At 44.2% G+C, this 24,950-nt stretch overlaps 1 protein-coding gene across 1 annotated transcript in view; it reads right to left on the bottom strand.

The window, feature by feature from the left end:
* Positions 1-24,718, bottom strand: part of CDH11 (cadherin 11) — a 151,041-nt gene extending 126,323 nt beyond the window's left edge. The window contains exon 1 of the mRNA XM_082607016.1: positions 24,509-24,718. The gene's annotated coding sequence lies outside the window, so the exon portion shown is untranslated. The remainder of the gene's footprint in view (positions 1-24,508) is intronic.
* Positions 24,719-24,950: the final 232 nt, after the last annotated feature.

Genomic DNA, 24,950 nt, shown 5'->3' with positions numbered 1-24,950 from the left:
AACCTCAGCAGAAATAATATCATTACTTTAAAATAACTCCAGAGTTTATTTTTTGCACTGAAACACTCATCCTTAGTGTTTTCTGTGAACTGTTTTGATCATACCTCAGCAAACCAGCACTGGTTACCAATGTCCCTGAGTGTCCCATATCCCTTCCCACCACCACTGTTACAGTGGGAGAGATATTTATTTTTATATACTGCTTCTCTCTCTAGACTAGGCTTTTCTGCAGGAAGTTTCTAGATGATTAAACATCCTAGCCTCAGTTCTCTGCTTAAAGTCAGGCACATTGTAGGTGCTCAATAAACATTCTCTGAATTGATTAATGCATCTTGAAAATTATTTATGGAGCCCCATCCCTGTCCCAGAGATATAAATGCATCTCTTGCTCAAGATGTAAAGATCTTCTCTATTTATTTTCCTTTATTTATATCCTGGCACATTTCACAAAGAATTTAGTGCAGGAGACCTCTTTGTAAATCAGTTCTGTCATCTAATGCTATTGCTGAGATGAATTTGCAAAGGACAAAGCTATTCTTTCAGATGTCATTTTAACTGTTTAGTTTGCAAGGATGAAGAGGAACATCAAATTATGTCACTTCTTCAGAGACGTCTTCTTGGGTCTCCTTAGCTTGAATGAGCCATTTCAGCTCTTTCTATTACATGACTCTATTTATGTGCTTTATGACAACTACCCCAATCTGAGATGGTCCTATCATGGATGTTCTGCCTCTTCCAACAGAAGTCTCATAGAGGGCAGGGTCTGTCTGGTTCACTCACATGGCTCCATCTTGTAGAACTGTAATTAGTACATGGTATACTCTCAGACCTGGAAAGGTTCTTAGAGGTCACCAAGTTTAGCTCCATTATTTAAAAAGAAAATGTAAACAGATGCCCCAAGAGAGAAAGTTAATTGCCCGAGGTATAACTAAAAAATCACAGAATCTGGAATTCCTGACTCCCAGGGCAGTGTTCTTCCATAGCTCCTTGGTGATGCTATCTCTAAGCCTGGAGCAGAGGAAAGAGATGCTCACTCACACTGAGTGAAGGGAAATGGAAGTCCTTTGGACCAAAGCGATAGGAATCCCAGATTTCCCTGGTGGCGCAGTGGTTAAGAATCCCCCTGCCAATGCAGGGGACACAGGTTCGGGCCCTGGTCTGGGAAGATCCCACATGCCATGGAGCAACTAAGCCCGTGCGTGCGCCACAACTACTGAAGCCCGCGCTCCTAGAGCCCATGCTCCGCAACAAGAGAAGCCACCACAATGAGAAACCCATGCAATGCAACAAAGAGTAGACTCCACTCACCACAACTAGAGAAAGCCCACATGCAGCAAAAAAGACCCAACGCAGCCAAAAATAAATAAACAAATAAAAATTTTAAAAAGTGATAGGAATCCCTTTCCTTGGTGTCTCTGGCACTATCAAATCCCTAAGTATAATTTTCTCTTTATATAGCCATTTGCACATCAACCATAATATAGATGGCAGCTGTCACTATCTTCCAATTATTGGTAGGGACTCCTGGGACACAGAGGAGCTGTGGGGCATGGCTACAGCTGTGTGACCAAGCCCAGGTGCCAGGTGGCCATTTACCTGGTCCACAGACACATCTCCCCAGTTCTCTTATAACTCAGCTCAAATCGTAGGCTCATTGTCCCATTCCTGCACAAAACCATTAACCATGACTCTACAGCAGACACTGTGGTTTCTTCTCATCCTGAGAGGCTTTTCCTTGCAGGAAAATAGAGGCATACCTTATTTTCTTGTGTTTGCCGTATTGTGCTTTGCAGATATTGTGGTTTTTTTTTTTTTTTTTTTTTGCAAATTGAAGGTCTGTGACAACCCTGTGCTGAGCGAGCCTATTGGTGCCATTTTCCCAAAGCATTTGCTTACTTCGTGTCTCTGTGTCACATTTTGGAAATTCTCACAGTATTTCAAACTTTTCCATTATTGTTATATTTGTTATAGTGATCTGTGATCAGGGATATTTGATGTGACTATTACAAAAAGATTATGACTTGCTAAAGGCTCAGATGATGATTAGCATTTTTTAGCAATAAATATCTTTAATTAAGGTATGTACATGTTTCTAGACATAATGCTATTGCTCACTTGACTACAGTATAGAGTAGACTACCATGTAACTTTTACACACACTGGAGAACCAAAAAATTTGTGTGACTTGCTTTTTGCAGTGGTCTGGAACCAAACCTGCACTATCTCCAAGGTATGTCTGTATATAAATAAAAAGAACCCTGTGTTAATGTAGTGATGTAGTGATGTGATATACTAAACAGATTCATTAAACTTCTAGTAATGAGAAAAAAAATCTCTTTTCTCAGGAGTTCATGGGAGGCCAAAGGCTAAAACCCACCTTGGATGCTGTACCTGTTCACTATTTATTTCTGAGACCCAAAGACTTTTAGGAGTCCAGTGACCTACTCATAGACAGGTAAATAAACTCTGGGGCCACAAAGGGAAAAGCCTTGTATGAAGCTAGTAGAGGAGACTAGAGACAGAGATGCCCAGAACTCAGGGCTCTCAGTGGCTCAGAGCCCAATACTCTGAAGAGTGGTATGGTTCTAGAGCAATCAGCTGCTCTGGTTTACCTGGTTATATTCCTCTGTTTCTAGTCCATGTCCTCTTGGCTCCTTCTGGGAGGAAGCTATGGAGCAGTGTGTTAAAGGAACGGGGAGAGGACTGGGGAGATGCTGGACTGAGACAGGATCTTCTAAATTCCATGGAAGTGTCACTACCTAAGAATCTTGATTACTAAGCTGGTCTAGTATGCTTGGGCCCCCACTTGAATTAAGCAACCCTAGAGAGATGTGTGTATACATACATATACACACATACATCTATACATATATATACATCTCTCTCTCTATACTGATATATATGTACATCTATACATCTATATGTAAATACATATGTACTATGTGTGCAGTTTTCTGGGCTTATTGTTATACTGTCAAAGGCACCGGTCTCTTTATAAGGCTCTTTGAAAGAAATTCTACTGGCATCAGTGCCAAGAAATGTTTTGTATCACCTGGAAACGAATGCATTTTTCATTTGTGGTGGTTGTCTAACTCTTGGTGTTTCTCCAGCTGCTTAGGTTACTAGGAAATAGTGCTGTACGTCATAAATTACGGTGTGCTTTTCAGTGAAGTTTCTTGCTCTACCTTACAACCTTCCTCTTGCTTCCCCCCATCTTAATTTCTTTTTAACTTTATTTTGTTGAAATCATAGTGCAGAGCTGGTATTTATGAAGGCCATTTCAACTTCTCTTAAGAACAGAAACAGCCATAAATAAATGGACAAGTAAATAAACCATACTGTCTAAGCTCTTCACCTGGCCCACCTCTGGGAATGCAATCACCTTTCTCCTGGCAGCCTGTCCAGAGCTTTAGTTAAACCCTAACACATAGTAATTCCTTATTAAGGCAGAGTTGGTCCTCATGGTCATCCAAGGAGCATATACTCAAAGAATAGACTTCTAGCTAATTAATTTTGCTTTCAGTTATTCAACATTTAAGAGGCCGTTTTATGGTTCTAAATGTGTGCATTACAGCATGGATCAGAACATACTGAAATTACCAATTTAATTATATCCTCCTCCTCCAGACTATTAGCACTTTAAGGGAAGGACTGTGATAGTTTTACCTCAGTGTGTCTAGTACCTAGCACTGTCGCTATTACCTAGTAGATGCTTTGTGTATAAATGGATGCTTGCTAAAATAGCTTCTGTGTGTGTGCATGTGTGTGTGTTTGCATACATACATACACATATCTCTGCATGTATGTATCTATATTGCCTTCCACTGCACAAGCCTCTCTCAAGTCTCAGGCGAATCTCACCAGAACTTACGAGGCAGTGTATTATTCTCTCATGCAGTTAAGTAACAGACGCACTCACATGGCTCTTACCTAGCACAGCCAGGCTTTGAGTCCAGGTTGGCCTCACTCCTAGCTCTGTCCAGTCTGCTGCATTGCCTCTCAGTGTGACATCATAGTGAGTTTCAAGACAGAATCACAACTAATTGGTTGTATGCAAAGATGTCTCCAAACATCTTTGGAAGAGATGAGCTCTAGATAGCTGGGTATGGCCGACCATATTCTCACACTGTTAAGAGAAATACCATATTTTACATTCCTTCATACTCATTATACCCTTTGATTACTATACTACACCATCTAAAATATAGTTTTTAGAAAATGTAGTTACGACATGTGATGGTCAGCTTTATGTGTCAACTTGGCTAGGTTACAGTCTCTAGTTATATAGTCAAATACTAATCGAGGTGTTGCTGCAAAGGTATTTTGTTGATGTAATTAAACTCTAGACTCAATTTTCTTAAAGAAGATTATCCTAGATAATCTGGGTGGGCTTGATTCAACCAGTTGAAAGGCCTTAAGAAGAGAATGGAAGCTTCTTTAGTGAAGAGGAAATTCCACCTGAGGACTGAAGCACCAGCTCACACCCTACAGCTCCCATCTACCCTTCCTGCCCATCTGCCCTTTGGGTTTCAGACATGCTTCGCCAACCCGCACAATCGCTTAAGCCAATTCCTCTCAATAAATCTCTTAATATATGTATATCCTATTGATTCCGTTTCCCTCATAGAATCCTGGATGAGGCACTATGTGTACATCAATATTTACAAATGGGAAACTACAGAAAAGTTCCTACTCAAAAGAAATGGAAGGCGCTATACAATCTCCTGACAGCAGTCAGGGACACATTTTATCTCCCCTGAATGACAGTTGTCTCCTTACCTGCATCCAAAAGTAAAATTTCAAATTTGTTAAGAAAACCTAAGAGACAGTGAATTTAAGGAAGTTGGATTAAGGGGCCACCAGGGTATCTCCACCAGCATGGCATTTATTGGTGATATGCAAGATGGGCAGACAATTGCTATGTTTAATGCCCTCTGAGAAAACAATTCTCTGTTCTTCCACTATTAGTTAATGAAGGCAGAAGTTCAGATTTAATGTAAATGTTTCTTCCTGATATGGACATTTAGTTGCTTTTTTTTTATACTGTCAGAAGTGAAAATCTAATAACTTTCTCCCTCAAAGCAATCCCTCCAATATGCGTGGGCTGTATTCTTCCAGGCATCATCTCAAAGCTTCTTTTCATTACTCAGAGGAACTATATTCTAATAAATCTATCCATTTCAACCATTTACTTACACGAACTTGTTGTACACATTCATCCACCTCTCAGAAGCCCCAAGAGATGCATACCACTACCCCAATACATCACTGCTAAGACAGACCGTCCCTGGCATAAGGGCAATGAACACCCATGAGCAGACATGGGCATGAACACACATGCCGTGACCAAGAGGCCCAGATTCTGCCCTTGGCAGAGCCCTGACCTCACCTGTGTTGCTGGTCAAGTTCCTTTCCCTCTCTGGGGCTGTCCTTCAACATGAGGGGACCTCTCAGAACAAATGCTGGGATTCCCTGTAATCATTTATGAAAAATGTCAGCCATGACACTGATATCCTGTCCTCCTTTTCTCCCTCCCTCCATTCCTCCCTTCCTTCTTTTTCACTTTTCTTCTTTTTTCTATTTTCCTTCTTCCTTCCTTCTTCTCCTCTACTCATCACTTTGTAGGCCCCCAGTAATGGTACATAACATCACAATCATCTTCCTCATCTTCATCAGCTGTACTCCTCAGCTGGGATGGGCAAAGAGAGTGGCTGTCATTCTCAAATGTCAGTCATTTCCTAACACATCACATTGCCATGTTCTACTGATCACACTCATCATTACTGAAAAAATATTTTGTTCATTTGTTTATATTTTATTGGCTTTCCCCTCAAACTAAAATATAAGGTCCATAAGAGTAGAAACTATGTCTGTCTTGTCCACCCTTTTATCTCCAGCCTAACTGATTATCAGTGTATCATGAAAACTTGCTAAATGTATGGATTGATGGATGACGCATTTCTAATCTAATGTATTTTGCTTTGTACTCAGGTAGCCCACACTGCAAGGTCTGAAGCTTGTGTCAACGTTAGCTCACTCATACTTCTAGAAGCCATGATTACCTCTGGGTGTAGGTAAGAATGACTCTATCTTGGCCATCCCCTTTCTATGGATCCCTCTGTTAGACCCAGCTTTGGGGTGGAGACTTGGGAGAGCTGCAGTGGAGCTAAGAAGTGTTAAAGAAGGGGGCTAAGGAAGCTGTGGTTCAAAAGGTGCCAAGACTGACATGTGGCCGTGAACCTGTCTCCTGTGCCTTCCTTGTCTCCCCCTGTCTAGGTCTTACCACAAGCATGTTCACACACGTGTGTACCCACATGGCCCAAGCACCACACTGCATCTTCCTACTGTTCATACTTTATTTGTTCCATTGAAACTCTCTCTAACCTTCACATGAATCTGATTTCCTGGATAAACCTGGCATTGGAAGCAGCTAGGTTCACTGAGTTATCACATCTTCTTGGTTTGCTTTGGACCTTTCTATCTGCAAACTGCTCAGGGCTCATTTAGGATGTAGGTACTTATTTTAAAGGATTGTGTATCATATGTGAATAAACACAACCTTAAGTGAGACAATGTAAGAGAAAGTGTTATAAATTCACCAATACCAGGGGTTAATAGAATTATTATGCTAATATTACTAATGTTTCATCATCGTGGCATCAGCATCATCATCATCATCATCAGGTGGTTATAGTATTGTAGGAAGAGCCCTGGAAAGGGAGACAAAATTTGTGAAATCTAAATTCTATTTTTTTTTTTTTTTGGCTGTTCCACACAGCTTGTGGGATCTTAGTTCCCTGACCAGGGGTTGAACTTGTATCCCCTGCAGTGGAAGTGCGGAGTTCTAACCACTGGACTGCCAGGGAATTCCCTGTGAAATCTAAATTCAAGCTCTGCATCTTGCCAGTTGCATAATGATAAGCATGTTACATAACCTGAGGCTTAAGTTTCTTTGTCTGAAAAATAAGGGTGAAAATACAGGGTTGTTTTGAGAATAAAATTAGATAACATAATAATGTGTCTTACCGAGCATCTTCCTCACCAATAGTTGTTTAAAATTTTTTGGTTGTATATAAAGCAGGTCTTTGAAAAATTAAGACCTGCTCTATCTACACAGTATCTACTAGCTACAGGTGGCTACTGAGCTCTTAAAATGTGTCTAGTTCCAACTGAGATGTGTTTTATGTGTATAATACACACTAGATTTCAAAGACTTAGTATGAAAAAAAGAATGAGAAATATCACATCAATCATTTTATATTAACTATGCATCATAATATTTTGGATATATTGGCTTAAAATGCATTATTAAAATTGTCACATATTTCGTTTTTACTTTTTTAATTGTACTACTAGAAAAATTTAAATTACATGTGTGGCTCACATTGGTAGCTTGTGTTACATGTCTATTGGACAGCACTGGCTTAGAGAGCTATCATCCTCGTCCTGATATTTCAGTTATAAACATACAGAAGCTCAAAAACAGGATTTAGTGGAGAAAATTGAGTTCTTAACATCCTCAGAGCTATGCAAATATGAGTCATGCTGGGAAAGAGAGCATTATTTATGTCAGTTTTTAAAAAAGTACAGCATGAAACCTTCATAAGCAATGGAAAACTAGCCCTCATCAAATCCAGATGAGAGTTTGGGGTGGAAGAGAGAAACAATAGCTGAGTAAACTTTAGTAGAGGGAACAGAAAGGAACAAATGAATTTGGAGTCCTTGAACTTGGATACAATATCCACAGTGTCACTCGCCATATAACCCAGGGCAAGAGTGTCTAAACTCACTGCATCTCCACTGCCTCTCTGCGGAACAGAAATAACAATACACTTCTCACTCACAGATTATTAGCTAACGTTTACTAAGTACTCAGATCTTTGTAGATGCCATTGTCTTCCCAACGGTGCAGATGAGAAAACTGATACAAAAAAATGGATAAGTTATATACACATGGCCACACATGCTGAAAAATGGTTGCAGTGAAATCTCAACCTTCCTAGTCGGAACCTTCTTCACAGTGAGCTTTTAATCATTGCTCTATACTCAGATCAAACTTTCCCTGCTGTCCACAAAACTAGAGATAATGAACTTAAAGCACGTTATCAAGATCATCCAGGAATGGTACACATTTTTAGTGTTGTTATGAAGGCACGACAGAGCATTGAGAGGATATTGAATTTATATCACTCTGTGCTGCATTAGCTCAAAAGAGAAACCCCAAAAGATGAGGAGGAACCCACACTGACTTTGGAAACTCAGAAGTATTAGCAGTGTCCTGGATCCTGCAAAAATTATTGAGTGCTTTGGGGAAATAACATTCAAAAGTTAGCCTATGAAATATGAAGCCAAAAGACTTCTGGCCTCACAGATAATAGACTTAAACTCTGTTTCTAGGGCTTCCTTGGTGGCGCAGTGGTTGGGAGTCCGCCTGTCGATGCAGGGGACACGGGTTCATGCCCTGGTCCGGGAGGATCCCACATGCCACGGAGCGGCTGGGCCCGTGAGCCATGGCCGCTGAGCCTGCGCGTCCGGAGCCTGTGCTCCATGACGGGAGAGGCCACGGCAGTGAGAGGCCCGTGTACCACACACACAAAAAAAAATCTGTTTCTACGTGTTCGATATACTGAGTGACAGAAGTCTTTCCCAAACTACATTGCATCCCCAGGGTCACCTTTGTAGACACAGCATCAAGTCACAATGTCTTTATTTAAGGTCGAGCATAAATGTCACAGAAATCAAACTATTTACATAAAGGGTTGTTTTGGTTTGTTCTGTCTTGTTTTTGGACAGGGCCCAGCAGGGCACTGGGAATGAGGCCGAAGGGGAGCCACATACGGTGGGAGATGAGGGAATCTTCCTAGCTGGGATGAGCTTCTGCCAGGAGTGGCCCCTAGGAATTCCCCAGGGGGTGTAACCGGGTCCAGCACGCTGGATGACCTCCATCTACACACCCGCCCAACACAAATGTCACCTCACGAAGTAACACTCACGTTTCAGTAACTAGGCAACCTGGCACCTCTGCAAGAGCCATGATTATTTCCGACAAACTAATTTCTTAGTTAGTTAGTTTTCTTAAGTTAGTTCGTTGTGTTCAATTTGGTACAAAAATTAAAGTTGTATTAGCACCATTTCTCGCATTCAAGAGCATGTGAATGGCATTCTCAATGCTCTCCAGTAGCGAGCCCAACTGAGCCCTGAAAGGAGGTGCAACAAAGCAGGTGAAGTTACTGTTTCTAAAACAGCTCCCTTTTGCATCCAAATCAGCCCTGCATGGGGAGGCATGATCAGTGGGCCAAACCGATATAGTCAATATAACCTTCTCAGAGGAAGAAAACAATCTTCAGAAAAAAATGTTAGTGGAGTCATTTCCTATGCAGATGTAAAAACAGGGGAAACAATACTAGAGATAGTATCAATATTTTCAACATTAAGCAAAGGCAGGCAATCTTTGAGGAATGATGCTATTTCCATAAATTTAATCAATTGACATTCTTACCCACAAAGCTTGTCTCACTTGCTTTGTTTTTATAACCGTTGATTTAAACGAGTTAGGGAACAGGTTCTGGAGGCTCTTGGCCAGAGCTGAGGACTAAGTTCTGAGTTTCCAAGAGCCTACCACCCATTTGGTTTTCACGGTCCAAATGAAAATCTGAAGTCCAGGAGCTGGGTTAAGAGGACAATAATACAGGTATTCTCTGGGTCAAGCAGGGTGACTGACTCTTCTTTTTGGACTTTCAGCTGTTCTTCCTGAGGGAGGCAGTTTTCCATTGGAACCTTCTTATTCTACGAAAGAGGAAACAAATCCAGACAAGGGAAGTGAGTTCCCTCTTGTCCCACGGTGAGTTGATTAACAAATTAGGGATGGGGAAATGGATGGATCAAGGGGAATACAGATGGAAATGCTCAAAGAATATGAGAGCAGACAAAGAAATACTAAGCACAGAGACCCTGTGGACTTCATCTCTTTGAACAAGACTTTGCCAGGTTGGTGTTTGCAATTGCGTTTGTTTTTGAGTCCTAGGTTGTAGTGTCAAATCTGTTGCCTCTTGATGTCCTCTTCAAATCCAGTGTAGATGATTTTTTTATCTCTCAGAAACCTGGGTCCTTATTAATATGCATCAGAGCAGCTGCAATGGGACTCTCTTCTCCCACCTTTGCTGCAGAAGTAGAGAGTGCCCACTGAAGGACAAAGACTGGGTTTACATGTCTTCTCTCAACATCCCCTAGAAACACATTTTGAACCCTGGGTGCCAAATAAATGTTCTTCTGTGACACTGTTGATAGCATCTTCCCTTCACCTATGCCAGGGCTGGACAGGAACCAAAGTATCAAGAGAGAACATGGATCATGGAATCACAACTTCTTTTCTGCCTAACACATCTTTTAAAATAGTTAAGTCATGTGAGCACATGACAGAAAATAATATTTGGTGTCATCTATAAATCATGCCAGATGGGGAGAAAGCCAAGAATCCGGCAATTTGGGATGCATTAGAAGAGTCACAGGAAAAGCTTTCTGGTTCTTTCAGGTCCTGAGTTCCAATCCTTTGCAACTGTCTATCAATGTGATATTGGGGTTTATTGGGAAGATGCAAAGAGATAATCTCTGGAAGGCTCAGTAGCAGGCACTCAGTAAGCGCTTGGCAAAGTACCCATTCCCATTCCTTATCGACAATCAGTAGCAAGTCTCATGAACGTATCCTGGAAGCCTCTTAAGTCTGTCTTGCTGTAACAGAGCAGTGAAGAACATAAGTTCTCTCTGTTCAAATCCCTGATTGTCCACTTACCAGAGACATAACACTGGGGAAAATTGTTTAACTACCCTGAGTCTTGGTTTCCATGTTTTATAAATGGGGATAATTATAGCTTCCACCTCATTAAGGTTGTAGTGAGGATGGATTGAGATAATTTATGGAAAGCGCTGAGCTCTGTGTGTGCACATAGTAAATGCTCAGTACACATCAGTGATTGTAATAATGTTGCCCTCTAGTCCCAGCTTCCTGTCAGTTTCCCTGTTTAGAGTCTCTGCCCCTTGGTCAGTTCTTCTCAATGCTGGTCCAGAAATCATTTAATAAAGCATTGAACACATCACTCCCCTGCTCTAAACTCGCAAAGGCTCCCTAGAACCTGGGGAATGAAGTCCAAAGCCCTAAATTTGACATGCAACATACTTCACAGAGAGTCCCAAACTCACCACCCTGCATGCCTCCACTATCACCAGCAGGCAAAACAAAGCTGTGCATTTACATCCTGGTGTTTTTGTCTGCATGGCTCCTTCTCCAGAATGCTGAGATGTGATGGTCAGAAGGCACCATGCCAAGTGATTTGTGGAAGAAGATTTGAGAGCCAGACCATTTTAGAGCTGGAAAGGACCCAAAAGGCCACTTTACAGATGAGGAAACTGAGGTTAATTGGCTTGCCCAAGGCCACACAGCTATTTATCAGAATGCACTAGGCTGGCCTGCCTAGAAGGAGGAAACCACAGGGCAGCCTATTAGGGAAAATCTGTCAGCAATTGGCTGCAAACTTGCTGACAGGTTATCTTTCTCCATTCATGAGAAATGAGACAGAAGAAAGGCACCCAATAAGGAAAGAACATGAGACCTGCCTCTGTGTAAGTGAAAACTGGGTCCCTCTCTGGCTTGCAATGCGGGGCACGGCAGGAGGGCATTCATGGGGAGAGAGCAGCTGAAATGATTCCGCAGGATCCATCCCTCACTTCAGAGACATATCCTCTCAGGCTGCATTAGTCTCCTGACTAACGCTCCCAAACACACTGTGGAGGTTTGCTGAAGTTGAAGATTCTCTGTAAGGTTTGCAGCAGGAACAGTGATGAATAAAACACAAGAATCGCCAATGCATTACTTTGAAGGCGAGTGTGCCCAGTTCTAACGGCTAAATTGCAATTTTTACTCTAAGATAATAATACTAATAGTGATGCTTCATTTATATAGTGCTTCTTAAGTTCCCTAGAATAATAATAAAAATGAAAACTACACCATGTACTACAGCTGTGTCTATATATGAAGTATATAGTGGAGTGAGACAGTTCAAGAGCAAGCTCCCTTCGCTACTGGGATATTTTAGGGCAAAGTGTTGTGAATTGGAGTTGTTTGCATAAAGTATGCCGGATTTTCAATTTGGATTTGGAATTTAAACACAGTTTTGCTGCTATTGTCAATGAAATATTTTATAAAACCTTTAAATATGTTGTTAAATATTTAAAACCTTTAAATATGCATGCTTTAAAAAGTTAGACAGTGGAAAGATAACTATTGATGTAGCTGCCCAACCAGCCTCACCTATGTTTAGTTGGCCATTCTTGGTCTGTGATCTGGATTTGTGTCCACGGTGACCCGTCAGGGAGTACCACATAGAAGCTGAAATACATGGCTCCAAGACTTCTGTGCATCTTGGTGACGACTGGGTCAGGTCTGGGCAAGGGGTGCCATCAACCACAAAATCAAAACCATTCAATGGCTTAACTCCCTTGCCCAGCAGACGGGCTAGCAAGTCTCAGAAGCTTTGAAACTCTGAGCTTCCCTGAAAGCTCCACTCTCTGGAAGGATGATGCTGATTCCTTTCAGCAGTGGGTTAGGCTGTCCTGGGATGATAAGGGACCAGCTGCAGAGGGAGCTTTCCTCTGTCTTTCCTTGCTGCCCTAATTTAAGCACTGACAACTTCCACCTGATCATCCAATCCTTGAGCCAGCAAAGAGGCCAGGATGCTGGGAGGGTTCCCTCCAGAAGCTGGGATGTGGTGAGGTCATTTGCCCGTTCTTATGGGGGCATCCTTTGTGCTCGTATCAATGCCTAGAGAGCTCCTATGTATTCCATCCTTCCTTCTCCAAGATTTTGGCTCTGAATTCAGAATGCTTCTTTCTATCTGGCTGCCCTTAGATTAGGAATACAATTTGGACTCTTGTCCCTGAATCTGGCCTTAGTTTTCTCTAGATAATATTTTTGGGAATTTTGCACTGGTTCCAGAGCCAGCATCCATGGGCCACTTGACCATACAACCTGCCCTGTTCTTTCCAAGAGACCATTTGCCATTCAGATGCCTAGCAGTTATGCTGTCCGCCATAGCTGCCTATGGAAAAACCACTTCATCTTCTGAGCTCCTGAGCCTATCACTAGGCTTCTGCTTAGGTCCTGACATCCTGCCCAATTCTTGCTCAACCCACATTGGACCATTTAGTGTTTAATAAAGGCTTTCTCTGCTCAGTCCTCACACCTTAACATCTAACTGTCTATCAACATTCTATTAAGCATTTGAGAGGAACTCAAAAGCCAGATACCCCACTCAGTATTGCAGGGGATAAGTTTTCTTACAACAGTCTTGCAAGGATATGCAGGGAAATGAAGCCTTTTGGGTTTCTTAGTTCAAAGCAACAGATACAGACTCTGGGTAACACAGTGCTTGCAGGAAGACTAGAGAAGCAGGGTCAGAAAATGGTCAGGAATGTAGGAGCCTGGGCAGTCAGAACCACAGACCAAACCCTGCCACAGAGCCAGGTGGGTGAGGGCACTGTGGCTGTGCCCACTGAACGTGGGTAGCGATAGCTTGCGCCACCACCCTGTTTACCCTTGGAAATTGGATGATACAGCAGTCACTGCCACAATGACCAGAGGGAGTTCTTCATGGCCAGTGATTGTGTGTGCATGTGTGTGTGCATGTGTGCACATGCTCACGTGCACAAGCGTTAAGTGTAAGATACTGAATCCAAATTTAAAGCACACTGGGAAGTTGAATCAGCGTTTTAGCTTCCAGGAGAGCTAGGGAAGCAACTCTATGGCCCTTCAAGGCTGTGGAGTAGAAGGAGGGCTTTCTTTCTGTAGAGTCTTATTGTGGGTTAGTCTCCAAACACAGGAAGGGGGTTTGGGTGCTATTCAGTCAAACAGACACACAAAGAAGCAAACAAAATGGCAATTATGCATTACAAGAGGTGAGTAACATGAAGAATATTGTATTCCAGGGTGTGGAATCACTCAAAAGGAGTGTCTTCTGTAGTTTAACAAGATTCTGTCCCTGCTTCTCTTCTGGTTTTTTTTATTGTTGTGTTGTGTTTTGTTTCTAATAAGAAAGGTAGGTGTCTGAGTAAACCAACCTATTTGCATGGGGCTAGGAGGGATGACAGATATTCTGGACAATAGACTAAAGGTTTAAATTTTAAAAACATTTTGGAAGACTGGATCGATAGACCCAGACTATAGATATGAAGTATAACAGAGATAATAATAACAGCAACCTCATTCCATGCACTCTTTAAACACTTTTATATATTAATATCATTTAATATCAGAACCATCCTATAAGGTAGATATCATTAACCCAGTGTTACAGTTGAGGACATTGAGAAATAGATATAGTGACTTGCACAGCTGGGAAGCGGCAAGCTTTGAAGCAAGGCAGCCTGACTCCCTAGCACTGCTGAAGATGCCTTATCATGTCTTATGTGCACAGGAACAGGTGGGGAAATGTGACTTAACAGCAGCACATAAGGAAAAACAAATAAACAAATAAACTGTGGAGCATAAGTCCTCTGGGTGATGTGGCTGGCAATAAAAGCTAATGTAATGTAGCCTCGGGCTGCAATAAAAGAAGTGTGTAGAAGGGAGTTGATAGTCTAGAGTCTAGCTGCCTCTAGGTTTCTGTCTTCAGTCTTTCCCTCTGAGGAGGGCTGGAGCAAAAATGAATGGGGTGTTCATTCTAGAGATGTTAAGACCAGGGAGAAGGCATCCTGGAAGACAACTTAGATCCTGAATAACTGCAATGGGGAGGAAGAATTATATCTATTCTGCATGACATCAAAGGCTTGTACCAAAGAATACCACCTCTGGGGAAACAGAGTTTGGCTCAACCTAAGGAAGTATTTCTAAAAGTGAAAGTTCCCAATGTCTCAGTGGTTTGCATCCAGGGGTAATGAGCTCCATATGACTCGTGATGCTCCAGCCATCACCAGCACATGGTAGCCAGGAATGGCATAATGTGTTGGTCTGGGTGGCCTCTAGGGTCCCCTCCTACCATGCAGGAGTGCAACGCTGTTTTCCTTCCCCAAACCATCCCTGATCACTGAACTGCATGTGGCTTGTCCTTACTGTGGTCCTCTTTGTTTATACTTCCTTTGCAGCACAGACAGTATAAGCCTTGAGATATTACAGACAGACCTAGTATGTTCTGCACCATTGATATTGTCAGCTCTCTGAGGGAAGGCCCTGTGATTTGACCATTTCATTGTGCCCAGCCCAGGCCTTTCAATAAAGTATGGGACAAAGAAATGAGTTTGAGATGGAGTTCAAACCAAACCCTGCCAGAGGGCCCTGTGAAAGCTTAGGGGTGGCAAGGTGAGGATGCCATTCCTACTCTGTTATCTCTGGAAACTTGGAATGGAGGTATTAGTGGTAGATGTCTTTCAGATAGGACAGAGCTGAAGGGTGAAGTCAAATGGTACATATTGCAAAATATTATCAAATGGCACTGCATTGGCTGACCATGACTTCCAAATAGTAGATTCATGCAAAGCCCCACAGATGTTACGATTTAACTGCCAAATGATGTTACAGAGTGAATATATATATATATATATACACACACACACACACACACATCTATACACTTGAACCAATGATCTGTTTAAATAAGAATCAGACCACAGCTATATAGACTCTAAAGAAAAAATAAAAAGGCTTCTGCTTTTAGATAGTGGTGAACGATCGGGTTAAGAGCCAAGACCCCCACTCCCCAGTTCTTGCTCCCCTCTGCTCCTACATCACCAAGTGACCTCAGGCAAGTCATGGTTCTTCTCTGGGTCCCTGGACCCTCATCTCTAAAAGAAGATTGACTGGAATAGCTGATAGTTCAGTTAATGACTTCAAACATCTGATTCCTGACAGTTCTACTTGGTAAAGTGGGATGTCCAGTCCTTGTTACAGGAAGTAGGAGGTCCAATCATCGTATGGTGGTTAGACTGCAAAAAAGACTCTGATGTAAGATGTCACGTGTTAATGGGGACATTGACAAAATGGAGTGGAAGTAGATGGGAGAGATGAGGACGGTGAGAGGTCTGTGAACTGTATCTCGCCAGATTAGCTGAAGCACTGAATGGCAGGGCACACTGACATAGGGGTTAAGTTCGGTGTCAGATACCCGAGTTTGAATCCCAGCTTTGCCAGTTACCTGCTGTGGAACACTGGGAATGTCTGGGTTTTTTCCTCTGTAAGGTGCTAGCAATAATTTTACCAGCTCATAGGGTCACTGTGGGTAAGTCTCATATTATAGAATGTTCTTAGCACAGTGCCCGAAACTAGCTAAGTGCTCAATAAATACTTTTTATTGGATTTTAACTGTCATTGGATGCCATTTTCAAATATTTGTAGGGCTGTCAGAGAAGGAAAAAGTGACGGGGAGCGGGGGCAAAGTGACTGTTGGGAGAAAGTTACAGCAGAGGGATATTTTAGCTCCTCATATGAGGGGGCATTCTAATGAGCAGAGGTAATGAATCACCTCTCATGTCATGGGTTTCCAGAGAGGTCGCTAGCATGCTGTCATCAGGACTTTTTTTTTTTTTTTTTTTCGGTACGCGGGCCTCTCACTGTTGTGGCCTCTCCTGCTGCGGAGCGCAGGCTCCGGACGCGCAGGCCCGGCCGCCGTGGCCCACGGGCCCAGCCGCTCCGCGGCACGTGGGATCCTCCCAGACCGGGGCACGAACTCCCGTCCCCTGCATCGGCAGGCGGACCCCCAACCACCGCACCACCAGGGAAGCCCTGTCATCAGGACATTTAAGCAGCCGCAGGATTAGTGGCAAGCAGAAAACCTGCTGAGAGGGAGAGTTAGACCATAAGATCTCAGAGGCTCCTTTTATGGTCAAGATTTGGGATCCTATAGGGGCACAGGGTCAAGCCGTCAGCTCAGTTCTCTGTCCAGCTGCTCTTCAGGAAGCTGAGGAGGCCCAGGATTGCCACACATGTCACACATAGCAGAAGACTGCTGGGCATGTGGAGTCAGATAGGCTCGGACACCCAGCTTTCCTTCCTTCAGCCTGGTGAGCTTGGACAAGTGTCTGGAATCCTCCTGGGGGTCATTTTCCCCACTTGTAAAATGGAGCTGACAGTACCCTCCTCATGGGGTGACTGCATAGAATTAAGGAGGTAGTGGGTGCAGCACCTTTCACAGAGTAGCATCTCATAAAGTTGGCTCTCTCCCCTGCCCTTTTCCCAGCAAACACAGGCAGAGCCTTCCTTTCATTGCACCCTGCACTCAGGAGGGAATGCATAGGGCCTGGGGTAGGAACAGATGACACAAGGAGGCCACAGATGGGACACAGCAGGACAATCTGGAAGAACCAGGAGCCTTGGAAAGCCCAGCCTGACTGTGATACTGGGTGTGAAAACAGAGCACCATCAACAGCTGCGTGGGGGTGAGGGTTCCTGCTATTTTTAACGTGATGCCAAATCCCTGGGCTTTTGCTTGGGCCTGAGGAAGACCGCAGACAGGGCAAGAGCTTCTTCAAGCTGCAGTCTTTCCACGAGTCAGACTGTCACTGCTCACCCTCCTGAAAACCCCAAACTACATTTACCTGAAAATCAAACAGGCATATTCTGGAAATGGCGACAATTTATCAAGAGACTAATTATCATTTAAGCTAGTCTGGAATAGTAATGCATCCCTTTTAAAGGGAAGCAACCCTTGTGAGGAATATCTGAACATCACATGCTTAGCAAGCTTTCCCAGTAAGATATTACTTCAGGGCAACTTTTCCACAGCAACCCATATGTAAAAACAAGCGGGGAGAAAATGCAAAGGTAGGAAGGAGGCAGGCACTTTTCAAAAGCGATACTTATCTCTAAAATCTCGACTGCCTCTTGAATATTTTAAATGGAAGAGGGATGGGTCACTTAAACTTATGAAATGATTTTTTTAAAAAGGCAGGTACTAATAAACAATTAATCACTAATTCGGAGAGGCCTCAAGCCAAAGGGAAAGTTTAGTGAAGGATTTTGGCCTAAAAATTGTGAGGAAGAACTTCTACCTGCCACCATTAGTCTATAAAAGTGAAGCTCAGGTCTCTTTCTGAGAGGACAACAAGGCCCGAGCAGTCACTGCGTGCTTGTTGTGAAGCAGGCATTGCACCCAATCCTTATGTTACCTTACAACAATCCTAGGACGTGGGTATTGTGAGGGGCTCCATTTTCACAGGTGAGGTAGCTGAGTCTTACAGAAGTAAGGTAGCTCATTTTTGGTTAGTACTTTGTAAACAGTGGAGCTGGAATGGAGAAGAATCAAACTGCTGGGCAGGGCTGGAACTAGGGTGAGTCAGGTGGAGCTCTGTCCTTGTGCACAGAATATAAGGGGTTGCCAAAAAACTCAGTAATCAAATAATATTTTAAGGAAATATTTAAACAATCAAGATCACTAGAAAAATCCACAATGAGCAAAATATCAACATTTTAAATAAAGACAGGATTGGAACTTCCCTGGCGGTCCAGTGGTTAAGACTCCACACTTCCACTGCAGGGGGTGCGGGTTCGATCCCTGGTCGGGGAACTAAGATCCTGCGTGCCATGTGGTGTGGCCAATAAATAAATAAATACAGACAGGATCTAACTCTGCACTTGTATGTCTTAGCCTCACTCTCCTCACCCTGACCTTGGCCCTGCCGCTCGGCAATACTGCCTTTAAGTCTGAATAGGTGGTCCAGGCCTGGGGGATGATGGTAATAGGCCAGAGTGTTCGGTATGTGATCATCAATAACATATACCCAGAGATCATGGTGGGGGTGAATGTACCATAATTAGAGGATATGTCTATCCCTGCCTTCATCCATGCTTGTTCTTACTGAGAATAAAACAGCATCCATGGCAGGGATGCTGCTCTAAATTCTCACTGTTTGATCTCACTGGCGGAGCCTAACAATGGCTGAAAAGGGATCTCTGTGTGTCGTAAACTAAATTCAGGTAGGGGCCTCCACTGCTATGGTTGCTATGTTAGGTGATCATCATGGTGGCCATTTTCTTCAAGAAAAGTGAATGTGGAGAAGTAATCTTAATTCGTGAAATCATGCCAGTGCAGAGGACCGTGTCAGGAGGATTTCCAGAAAATAAGGAGGTTCATGGAGTAAATGAAGGTTTTTCTTCAACTGGAATAACCAGAAAAATTCAAGAAAAAGGCAATGCTTATTCACAATATCCTTTGATGAGTACTCAGTGCCAGACGGCAATAGAATAAGGCTCTGGCCACTGTTTGCTGTGGCCTGTAAGGCTGTGTATGCCAGCTTTCTGGATTCAGCACCTCACATGGTCTAAATGAGTAGAAAGAGAGAGGAAAGGGGAGAGAGACACCAGTCCTTGGCCTGCCATGAGAAACAGCATCATTAGTTTCTCCCACACTCTTTTTTTCCCCCTCCTCTTTCTTCCTTTCCTCTCTTCTCTCTCAGACTCCCATCTCATTTAACATCCTGTGTACTAGGTTCTCTGCCTGAGCAGAAACCCTGACCACAGAGACTCTGAGAACAATGCTTTATCTCTATAAGCATCTTGGAACTCTGTGACTGTCTGACGGCTAATTAAACCAAATAACAGTGAAAATTTCCCTCCAGTTCTAATGAGCGTGCATTATTCACAAGCACTTACAATTTAAAAGTGCCTTCGTTTTAAAAGTTAAATAAACTGTCCGGCGGTAAGTGAGCTTCGGTTTACAAAACACTTTGTCTTACTTTCCACTGAGTTACTTAATACTCCCTCCCATAATCCATTTGCATTGATCCCTCCTTCATCAACTGCCCATGCATTCCAACACACTCAGAGCTGCGAAGAACTCCACTGCTGATTCACCAGGGAGGCAACTGGACTCAGTTAAAAAAAAAAAAAAAAAAAAGATACAAATAAGAATCTACTTAAGACAGTACTTATTTTTTTTAAATAGAGCTTTCCTCTTAATTATAATATAGCATTAGTTTTTTGTTTCATTCTTCTGAATCTCATAATGACACTATCAAACAGTAACAAATATAAATTTGTGCAGCCTGGAATACACAATTTAATCATAAGCAGTAATTTCCATATCACTGAGGAGGAAAAAAAAGTCAAATGATTAAACTCCAGGGCATGAGGACCAATCTTGAATTAGATTTTACACTCTGCTAAAGTTAGGTTTTGTACAGCAATATCAAGAATGGTTTAAAGGTAGTAGTAAAACATTTACTGTTTTATTAAAACCCCAGGCCCCAAAGTGTTTACCAAAGATCAAAGTGCTATTCTTTTTTGCAAATTAAAAATGTCTTGCAGACGTCTTCAAAAACCTCTTGAAAGAATAGGCAATGATATCACAGCAATCTCACTAATATCTCTCTTCTTCATTCATTCCCTTCCCCTCGGAGTCTGAAATGATGCTTTTTTTGCAGGGAAGAAAAAAAAAAAAAGAGCCAGAAAATCCTCCCAGATCACTGACTCAGTGAGAACTGACCTTGTTTCTCATACAGCCCAGCCCCCATCCATCTCCTGCTCAGACATCTCAAGATTCAGATTTTGCAACTTTCTAGTAAACTCCAAGGTGGGAAGAGAGTGAAGGTAACGGGATCCACCGACTAGAAAGATGTTAATCCTGACAAACTGCTCAAGCAGTAGCCTGAACCACAGCTAGATTGAATTCGGTCTCTCCTGAGAGGTCCAGACAAGGCTGCTGGTAACAAAACCGCTTTTCATGGTGCCCTCAAAAGCAGATGGGCCTCACGCACAAAGTTGGAGAAGGGTGCCATTGCCCTCTAGTGGCCAGAAGTGCAATCTTCCGCGAAGGAGCCCATTTCCAGAGATGCACAAGGCTCTCAATGTCAGCGTAAAATTATAGCAGAAAGATGTTTAATTATACTCCTCGAGTGTCTTCTTTAGTCCTTCTTTGCCCATAGAGGAGGCTGTGGATGGCTATCATCGTAATCCTGATGGAAAAGCTCACTCCTACTGGTGCACCAGAATTTGTCCAACTTTCTCCAGCTTTATTTTGTTTTGTTTTTTTACCAGACCTGTTGATGTTTTTCCCCTAGTCCCTTAAATAACACACACGCACATATCTATAAATAGAGAGACAGAGAGAGACCAAAGATACTTACATATTTCAGGGGCAATAACTTTGGACTGGAAAGGCTGACAACTACGATGTTTTGGTAAATCTAGAACAGGGGTTCTTGACAAATCAGGTAACTTTTTATGGAACAAGGACCAATTGCATAAGTGGGAAAAACATCCCAAACATATTTCAATCCCTTAAACCATTGGCTGGTGAATTTACACAACGGTGAGATTTTCTAGGGAAGAAAAAAACTTAGGAATTTATAGTTATTCTGCAAATTTGACAGTTCAAGAAAAAAAGATTTGCTACCTACTTTCAAACTCTATAAACCACTGTCTTATCATTACTATTTAATGATAAGGTATTCCTGTGATCAAAGTGAAAAAAATCAATGTTGAAAATAAACGAAATGATCATATGTCTGGAACATCTGCCTACAAAAATGTGTGGAAAACGAAGGCAGACTAAAATCAGATTTGCAGATCTTTAGATGGTTCTGATAATAGCTTTGAATATCACAGATCAAAGTTTACATGAACTGTCAACTTCATAAGTCACAGACATTCACAGGCAAGGTTCTGGGACACACTATGCTCATGGGACTGTAGCTCTGGCATTGTAAATCAAGCCTTGAGGTCAAAGTCATGGCGTTCCCCATATGAGGGTCCCCAAACCAGAATCTTTACAAAGCAGCCATGTAATTCTATTCAAAGTGGAAGAAAAACCATGAATTATGAAGACAAGTGCATTAAAGGAGCATGAAATTGATCTGTATTCCCCCAAATCACAGCATGGCTCTCCAACCCTGCCCCTCCTCTTCACACGAATAAACAAACAAACATACACATCCACAGCCACCACTGCAAAGAGGTAACATGAGTTCTGGGTCGTAAAAAAACAGATGTAACTTTTAAAAAAATTCTCAAATTAACAAAATATTGCATCTTAATTGAAAACAGAATTTAGGTTTCTAGTAATTTTACTGTCTGGTGTTTCGATAAGAATGCTGAATGTAATGAAAGTTCTGAAGTGCTATCAAGATGGTCCAGTGCTTCAATTAGAGCTATTTCAAAAGCCTATTTTTCTAGTAAGCAATAAGCTCAGTTTGAGTAAATCTACATGTCTGGGCCTCAACAGATTATCCTATCTCAGTCCGTTCAATGCGGCTCTTCATTTTCCCTCCCCCAGGGGTGGGGAGGCTTATTTATTTCTTTTCTGACAATGTAATAAAATGACCAGCTTATACAGACTCTGAAATAACAAGGAAAATAATGGTAATAATAATTATTAATAATAAAGTGCAGCTGCAAGACCTTTTAAATGTATTAATTTGCAGTGTTTCAAAAGCAAGATGTAAAGATAATTCTCACTCAAGGAAAGTTTCCTGGCCTGTCAGATGCCTTTTCCTGGTCTGTACTTGAAAACTACTCACATTCCTTTGTACTAGGCAGGATTTCAGTCTTGCACAGAGGTTTGAATTCTAGGGCCCACTGGCCAACTCTAAAACTTTGAATTAGAGCTCATGACTAAGGAACTTTAGTGATCAGGAGCTTCAGGGTCCCTCTGGCATTGGCCCCGACCCTCTGTCTCTTTGTTTTGCAACTTTTATTCCTTTCTTCTACTGGAAGAAGACCAGGCTCCCTGCAGCTGGGGTTGGGCAGTGATTACTTCTGGGTTCTGATGGCTGCATCTCTGTATTTGTAGGGAAAATAATTGCAGGATTAATGAAACGAAGGTCAGCCTCTTCTCTTCTCTCTCATGGTATTAGGCTCTAGCTCTCAGAGCCCAGCGTGGCAAATGTGCTCATGCGATGCTGGCAGATCCTCGCTCCTGAGAACACTTCTACACCTCGGTCCCCGGGAAATCCAGACACCCCGCAAAACCATCGATGTTTGCTGCAAGCCCAAGTGATAAATCGATCCATCCTCTCACCAGATTAATTATCGTGGCTTCCCTGTGATTAAATCGAAAACTTACTCTGTCTCGTATGAAACTGATAGGAATGATAGGAAGAGGAAAACCGGGAAAGATTGCAGAGCCATCCGAAAAAGATTTCTTTAGAGGGAAACGGGAGGGAAGACTTTATAGGCAGATGTATACCTTCATGCAGCAGGATTTTAGAAACAACCTTCCACCCCACCCCTTAGGGACGACCCGTCGTCATGCAGGGATGGCATTATTAAATAATTAAAAGATGCAATTTCTTAATAGCAGTGCTTTGGCCCGTGAAATTCCTGCTGCATTATCAGCAAAAGCAACAGGGCTTTCTTTTTCTAGCATTTCGAAACCTTTCACCCGGGAAAAGGAGGCGTGTGGACACAACCGCCCCCGCCCCCCCCCCCCCCCCGCCCAGAAAGCAAGGAGCAAGGCCTTGGCAAGAAAGGGATGAAGAAGCGCGACCTGGGGGCCTCCCTGACCCCAATTTCTCTGGGGACTCTTTTCTTCACAGCACCAGGCAGGCCTCCTACAGCTGTACCCGGGTGTAGGGGGAGAGGGGTGCTCTCCTCGCCGGACCCCACATTCTGCGGGGTTCTCCAAGCTCCTCACCCCCGGCTCACGTTCCGGGGCAAAGATGAGGGAGGGAGGCCGTGCGTGCGGAGCTGGAGAGGCTCGGCGCGTTCCGGGAGGAGGCGCAGGCTGCGGGGAAGGCTTGCTTCGCAAAGTTAACGTTGACCCCGGCAAGCTCCGCCAAGCCCCAGCCAGAGCCGAGCCCGAGTCTGAGCCGCTCACGGGTCACCCCTTGAGCTGGCGGGTGCTGACAAACGGCTCCCCGAGCCCCCGAAGAGACTCCGGCTTGAGGGCTGGCGCGCGCACCGCAGTCGGCAGCCCCAGCCGCAGTCAGCGGACCCAAACCCACGCTATAAAAGTGCGGAGGGAATCGCCGACCCAAGCTGGGTTCCTTCCGTTTTCCGGGGCTTCCCCGGCGGTCTCGCTGGAGGAATTGAGTCCCCGGGAGCGCTCGGCGGGGATGGGGAGGAAGGGGTAGGGACACTGCAGAGCGCGGTCATGTCGTCGCTTTCGCAAAGAGTCGCAGCGCGGGCGGGTGGGCACCGCGCCGGGGGCGACTTTCCCTGGAGACCTGACCGGGGGGCAGTCGGCGCGTCCGGAGCGCAGCTTTGCAGCCTCTAGCTCCAGCCGGGTGCAAAGCCCCTGTCTCGCGGCCTCGGCGCAGACCCCATAAAAGGCCGGAGCTGGGGGAGAGACTGGAGCGCACATCTGGCGCCTCTGCCCCCTAAGCTGCCCGCGCCACAGCTGGCTCCCTTCTTCCTTTTCGATTTTTAAACAAATCTCTTACCTCCGTCCTCCCCCCGGTTCTGCTTTGCATTAGTGAAACCTTCTCGAGTCAGTCCTCCCCCGTCCCCAAACATTCTCATCCAGAGACACCCCCCACCCCACCCGAAGAAGCCCCATCCAGGCGAGAGGAAGGCACTGGAGGCGCGCCTCACCTGGGGCCCTGGAGGGTGGGTGCGAGGTGCGGGCCGTCGGTCGCTGGCGCAGGGCGAGCGCAGCGGTGTCAGCCCCGGCCCTAGTCCGGGTCCCATTCACAAGTCGGCGGCGGCTGCGAGCGGCCCCCGCGGCATCTGCTCGCGACGCTCCCCTCGTCTGGCGGCGGCCGCGGAATGAGCCGCCGAGCGCGCTGGTGGCAGGAATGAGAAACCGGGGGGAGGTGGCGGGCGGGGTGGGGGGGCGGAGGAGGAGGGAGGCCGCCGCTGGGAGGGAAGAAAAGGGCGGGGGGGCGGAGAGGAGCGGAGGCCGCTAGTCGCGGCGAGCTGGGCCTCGCAGAGGCTGCGGGGGCCGGCCCGTCCGCGTCCCTCCCCCCAGGGGCCCCCGGGATGTCAGCCCCCGGGATTCGTGGCCGCCCCCTTCCCGCCTTGGGTCGCCGCACTC

Source organism: Mesoplodon mirus (genome assembly GCF_964341445.2).
Source record: "Mesoplodon mirus genome assembly, chromosome: 19".
NCBI lineage: Eukaryota > Metazoa > Chordata > Mammalia > Artiodactyla > Ziphiidae > Mesoplodon > Mesoplodon mirus.
Note: the sequence above shows the minus strand (reverse complement) of the source record. Positions and strands in the feature narration are given on the sequence as shown.